The sequence below is a fragment of the Lampetra fluviatilis genome, chromosome 31 (genome assembly GCF_964198595.1).
Source record: "Lampetra fluviatilis chromosome 31, kcLamFluv1.1, whole genome shotgun sequence".
NCBI classification, from domain to species: domain Eukaryota; kingdom Metazoa; phylum Chordata; class Hyperoartia; order Petromyzontiformes; family Petromyzontidae; genus Lampetra; species Lampetra fluviatilis.
The window spans coordinates 2,498,318-2,505,284 of NC_136305.1; the positions used below are offsets into that span (position 1 = coordinate 2,498,318).

The window sequence follows — 6,967 nt, forward strand, 5'->3', positions numbered from 1 at the left end:
TGGAAAACACGTTTTACTTCTCCTGAACAACGGTGTAAAATTTCGATTTAAAGCTTTCGTGACTGCAGGGATTCATCTACTTGGTTCTTTCGGTAAAGTCACGTAGGAACAGGGCTGTCGGAAAGACAGCCCTGTTCTTCACCTGAGGACGGCTGCTTGCGTTGTGGCCGAAACATCGTGAGAATTGTATTTTATTATGTTTAGTTTTTATTATTTCAGTATTTCCCTTCTACATGACGTTACCGAAAGAACCAAGAAGATGAACTGCGTAAAACACGTCTTACTTCTCCTCAACACCGGTCCCCCTTCTATTTGAATGTTCATCCTCCACACAGTAGGGGGTAGACTTTGCCACACACCCTACTGTGCGCTTGTTTGCAGCATGACCATCAAACCAAATGTCTAATTCCCAGAGTTGTAATGTAGCCAAATTCAGTGAGATTTTTTTTTTATATTATGGGGTTTTTAAATCCTTTATATTAAGTTCACTTGCTTGCTTGCTTGCATGCTTGCGTGCTTGCTTGCTTGCTCGCTTACGACCGTGCAAATCTTTCGGTCGTTTTTTAACCCACTTCCCGTGATCCAATCGAGCTTACATTTTGCACACAGACTCGTTGTGCGTGACAATTAATTTTCGTGAAATTCCTAAATTTTACACTGTTTAGGGAAATTTTTTTAAATATTTAATTATCAATTGCTTAATGGTGGCAGACAATCATCTCACCCATAGGTGGCAGCCATCTCAAGCCAGAGGACGAGAGGACTCTAGCCGCCCGTTTCAAAGACCAATGTGGGCTGGGTTGTGGCCCATTGAACACGCATATTAAGTATTTATAGTGAAAAACTTTGTTTTTACGGGTTAATTTTTTCGTGCTGTCATTGGTGATAAAGCTGAGGACCACCAACTCTGCACTTGAGACCCAGTTTAACCCGCACCTCTGTTGAGCACGGTTGGCTACGTAGGGTGCGAAAAAGGTTCAACTTACACACATACATCATCGCTGGCTGCTGAATTTGAAACCCAGGATCTGAGAGCGGTGCATGCTCGGTTCTGTGACCTCTGAGCCACCCTGTAGCCTCATGCGATGTTGCTTTTAAAGTCCATCTATGAACATATACGACAGCTCTTACTGCGTTACAATACAGATTGGATTGTCACTAATGGCACATTAACACAGCGCACGTGGTGTTTTTCTTTGTAGGCTTAATAGGCATTTCTGAGGAAAGTAGGCAATACCCAGGACCGTATCCCGGCAAAAAATGATCTCGGGAAGCAAATAAATCAGGTTTTGCCGCCAACAGAAGTATTGCAGGAGGTGTAAACAGATAGTGCTGTATCGAGTTGGACGCGCGTGCCGTACGACAGCTGCCACGCTACATAAGCGCACGATAGGATACCCCGCGGTGCAATTCGTGGGCTATATAGCTGTCTGATTCGCCGGCTTTTAGCATGCAAATGACAGCTAATTGCACTTTCGCCAGTTCCTGCCTTGAAAAATCCTCCGGCGTTGGCGGCCCCTTTCGCCGAGGCTCCGGTAGGGCCCGCTTCCGCCGCGCGCCGGAGGGTGAATTTCGACGCGCTGGCCGCGATTCTCGTGACGGAGCCTTCGCTGGGGTGGTGTCGTGGGGACGCGTGGGCACAGACGTCGAAACTCGTGTTACTGGAAACGTTATTTAACTCGCGGGCGATGTATATTCGCGTAGAAATTTTAGATTTCTCTAGTAACGCGGTTGTTCCACTGTGATTTTGTTGCATTTTCTGAACTAAATATTTTTGTTGTCATTTTGTGGTGTTGACGACTGTTTTGAGTGTTTTGCTATTTGTGCTTGTACACCACTGTATCACGCAATAATTAATTTTAATCTTGCAAATGCGACGATCTTGCCTTCTCACCTGGTTAAATAAAATAAAGTAATTTTTGTTTACTGCATTGAAATGCAACAAATCGGTCTTATATATTTCTTTTGAGGTTGCTTTCAATTCTCAACTTAATTACAATGGTGTTGTAGGCATTCAGGTAATGAGATCATGAATCCATTCGGCAATCTCTAAGAGCGGTACCACCATCCATGTGGCACAGAACGTTCGCAGAAAAGACTTCTGAAATAAACCCTTCAAGTTTCCTTTTTACCATCAACGCCGGCGTGATGCAATTCGTGAGCTTTCGAGCTGCCTTCTTTGCCTTATTTCAGCATGCAAATGACAGATAAACGCACTCTCGACAGTTTTTTTTCTTTTAAATCCTCCAGTGTTTGGCGGCTTCGTTGCAATCCGTCCATCCTGCGCCCTCCGTGCCGGAGGGGCAACTGGCAGGAATTTGAAACTCTGGCCGTGTTCCTTTGGACGAGGCCATTAATGCCGGGGTAACGAGAGCGGCGCTGTGGGATTCTGGGGCTGGGTGGAACAGAGGGCAGGGGGGAGTGGGGAGAGGGAGGAGGTGTGGGTTGCTTTGTTGGCAGGGCTTCATAACAGCCAGGTCTGCTCGGATTCGGCGACCAGAAATATATTTCTGCACCATATCCAGTAATATGTCTTGCTGTATCCATGGCTAATATTAGTCACGCGTCACCCAATCCGGTCTGCCAGAGGATTCCGACGACAAACTTTCCACATCCGGCACACCACGTCCAGTCTGCCTCTCACTATGGCTGTGGTTGCGAGTGGCGTGTGCGCGGCCTTCTCCAGTTGACCAGCGGACACAGGACATATTCCGTGAGAGACACCAAGCCGTGGCTGTTGCGAAAAAAAAGGTCGCTCGCCCACGTCTAAGCGGGTGAACCCCTCGAAGGGACCCGGGTCAATCCCACCTTTTTCCCGCTCAACTCGCAAATCCCCTCCTCTCACTTGCTTTGAAAGCCTCTTAATCCAGGCACCTTGAATGTTTAATACGGGCCAAGTGCTATTGACCAGAGCGTGGGCTGCCACGCAAATAGCTATCTGCTTAATGCAAGTTAAGTAAGTATGTTTTTCATTCATTTATTTCTTTCACAAGCAGGATTCTGCGCAGTGTTTTGTAACACAGCATCGCCTCTGCTCGCTCGCTCGCTCGCGCGCTCTCTCTCTCTACCCTCCGTGAACATTTCCACCGTGAAAATATCCCTCTGCTGTGTGTGTAGTAGATCATACCAGAGGCCGACCTTAATGTACATAACTCCCCTGGTTTGCGTTTCACCATTATGACCCCGCTGTATATTTCCCCTTCCCGATCACCCTTTCGTCTAAGTAATGCCTCCCCCGTTGTACACCATCACGAGATACAAATGTATTTAGATGCTTTATAAATCCAAATTATACAGTGTAATTGTAACCAGACATCTGGCCCCATTTGCATTTTTATCAAATGCGTTGTATGGTTTATTTATTCGTGAACTGTGTTTGGTGGTTTTTTGGGGGACTTCTATAAACATATTCCAACGAATATGACCAGGAATACATTTCTTACTCGACATTCTCCTAAATACTGCTACATTGACTTGACTTTGGGTTACGATTCATCGGCATAAGGCACTAACTACTAGAGCAAAAGATATGCCCATTCATAATAATGCTATATTGTGGTGCCCTACATTTAAATGACCGAACATGGATTTGTATTTTTTTTGCGGGAAAAACACAGCACCGAAAATTGTTTATTCTCAAAATAAGTCTCGTAAGAGTGCTCCGGACAGTTCCGGCCGAAATGTCAACGCTGGGTAAGACAACAACAATCCCCGCCAGTTCTCGAAGCACGCTGTCGAGAGGCTCCCTGGCTTGGAGATGTGCGGCGAATTCTGTGCCTTTGTGCGTCGTCACATGCGGGAGGAGACCAGAACCTTCCAGCACGGATCTGTCGTGCGTCTTCATCGTAAAGAACGTGGCTGTATATTCCGCCGCCTTACGGCTGACATTCCCAAAAAAAAATAAACCCTGTTGCTGTAATTTGGAATGCGCCAGGCCAGGCTTCGTCATTCACCCGTTCATCCATTCACTTAATTATTCATGCACTCATTCTCAGGGGCTTCCTTTTGTTATAAAGGAGGGGATTATGAAGCTTGCGGATGCAAAGCAAAAAAAAATAACGTGGAGGAAAAAAAGGTACCGTCGTGACCTCCGACCTTCGAGTGGTTACAAGAGATGACCCTTAGGCTTTATCTCGATGAGCCAGCTGACCCTATGGACAAAAGGATCTCCGATGGCCTTCGCCAGCCTGCGGCAATTGTCAGGAGTGTGGCACAACCTGCATCGTTGTTTGTCGTCCCTCCCACCCAGCAAAGGCAAATAAACTGCTGCTAGTAATACGAATAATGTGCAGATACAAACGTATTTAGATGCTTTATAAATCCAAATGTAAAGTGTAATTGTAACGACATCTGGCCCCATTTGCAGTTTCATAAAATGCGTTGTCTGTGCTTTATTTATTCGTGAACTGTGTTTTGTTTTGGGACTTCTATAAACACATTCCAACGATGCTGTTGGCATGACCAGGGATACATTTATCACTCGATATTCTCCAAAATACTGCTACATTGACTTTACTTTGGGTTACGATTTATCGGCATAAGGCACTAACTACCAGAGTACAAATGCTGCATAATTTATAATAATGCCATATTGTTGTGCCCAACATTTATAAGATGGATGTATTTTTTTCACGGCAAAAAAAAAAAAACGGCGACAAAAATTGTTTATTGTCAAAATAACTCTTGGAAGAATAATCATGAGAAAATAATAATAAGAATTTACATCCCTTGGACAATGCACTGCCAGATGACGGCCTCCCCTTGCTATGTGGATCGTGGGGAGTGTGGGGCAATGCGAAAGTTACAAATGGGGACAGTTATTAATCTCACGGCATGGCGAATCATCATCATCATAATCATCCTCAGCCACGATCGATCCACTGCTGGATGAAGGCATCCTCGAATTGTCGCCATCTCTCGCGGTCCAAGCGTTGCAACAAACCCGCCCAGCATGTGCACACGAGCCAATTTCACCGCTCCGTCTCCGCTGTGCGCGGTGCGCGGTCCATTTCTACTTTCCACATGCTCTATGTACCATTGCCACGTGATCACATACAAGTATGTATGGTGAACTTCTTTTGGACCGTACATAGGCAACAGTGCTAGTCGGAGGTGCGGTGGAAGGACAACAAACTAAACCCAAGAAGCAGTTCCAAACAAATTAAATTTCCATCACATGACGCTGATGGTACAATTGAAATACAATTTTCAGAACAAACAAAAATAATTGAAAAAAAAAACCTATAACATTATACTACCGTCGACTTTTTTCGGGTGACAGTCCTTTTCTAGAGTGGAGAGGGTAGGGCTGGCAGTACAATTATTGCTACTCAAACCGTCAAGGGCTTCCCAGATCGGTTGGACCGATGCTGAAAGTTGGAGATTCAACTCGCTGCCACGGGATTTTTCTCGCCTGAATCTGCAAATGGCAATGGGCTACATTCCATCATGAAATACTCTGGTTTGCTCAAAAAAGGTATTGTTGATTGAGTTTGGTCATTACGGCCACGTAGCGTAATGGAGTGTGCAAGGCGACACATTTTCATTGTGGTAATAATAATAATAATCCCCACTTGGTTGGGGCAGTGGGCCCTATTTCACCTCTACTATGAATGTTCTCGACGCGCCGATGGGAAATTTCCGCAGATTTTATTTTCGTACCTCTCCTATTGAACACCGACGCATTGTACTCGACCCACGTTTTGTTGCAATAGCAACACTAAGTAAATTTTGTTAATACTCATAATATTACGTGACCAGCGTGGTGAAGTATGCTCAAATAACCCCGACGACCCGCACAGGCATGGAGAAGCTCTCACCCAGCAGTGGAAGATAAAGGTACAGCCGCGCAATTTTCTTGCCCACGCCACCTCTAGCAGGTCTTGACAAAAGGGCTAAAAATGTCCTCGTGAAATGTTAGTTATCTTCTTAACTGTCGTTGTTAACGGTTTAGTAAATGTTATGAAAACAAAAAAAAACATTCCATAATGAAAGTTCCAAACATACCGACTTATGCATGAACGAATGCATGAATGAGAGAAAAATCTCACTATCATCCTGTAATTTTATTTTCATTAGCAAAACTGTCTACAGAGAGATACACACACACACAACAAAAATCAATGCAGTTGTGGCTCAAGGACACGAGATAAAAGCGCGTGTGGGAATGGTCAAGAATGGCTCAAGCTCGTTTGGGGCAGTGGGAGTAGGCGGTGGTGGTGGTGGTTGGCTAGTGTGGGGGTGGAGGTCGGGAGGAGATGAGTCTGAGAGATGGAGTGAGAGAGAGGGAGAAGGGGCAAAGAGAGGGAAGGGAGGAAGGGGTTGGTGGTGGTGATGGGGGGGGGAGGACACTGAGAAGTTTGGTGCCAGAGGCAAGCAGCCCAACCTTCTGAAGCTTTCGTGGCAGATGCATCCTCGCCTTGCCTCCACGCATCAATTATTCAGAGCACTGCGATCCATCCTGGGCCAGCCTCCCTGCCGCGGAGCAAACTGCAGCCACCTCCAGTGGCGAAAACTCTTAACACGAGGCCCCATTTTTCACGGTTTAAACAAAAAAAATGTGTATCTCTCCGTTGCCCATGTGTTGTTGTTGTTGTTGTTCAATTACGTTCGTGGAAACGCTCCCGGCACGTGGAACGAAACGTCGGATATCGTTGCCAAACAACACGTGGGACAACCAGAAAAACAGCAGCGCAACTGGCAACGATTACGCGTTGTAAAATGAGTTTACAGCCGTGTGTCGGTGGTCTTCTCTTTTGTTTTTAATTGTATACACCATGCCCATTATTAAGCAATATAATAATAATCTTTGACAGCCCTTTGTCAACCCGCCATTGGATGAATGCCTTCCCATGTCATGTCGGTCACAGGGGTTGCTACACCAAACTTCACCGTGCTGGTCAATTCTGGCTGGTGACGCTGGAGCTGGAGAGCCCAGGACCGGTTCAGGCACGCTTCATAGTCCAGT

At 45.8% G+C, this 6,967-nt stretch overlaps 1 protein-coding gene across 1 annotated transcript in view; it reads right to left on the reverse strand.

Moving 5' to 3' along the window:
* The window catches only part of LOC144943436 (speckle-type POZ protein-like), a 54,270-nt gene extending 47,841 nt beyond the window's left edge, over nt 1-6,429 (reverse strand). The window contains exon 1 of the mRNA XM_078870851.1: nt 6,386-6,429. The gene's annotated coding sequence lies outside the window, so the exon portion shown is untranslated. The remainder of the gene's footprint in view (nt 1-6,385) is intronic.
* Between the last annotated feature and the right edge of the window lie 538 nt (nt 6,430-6,967).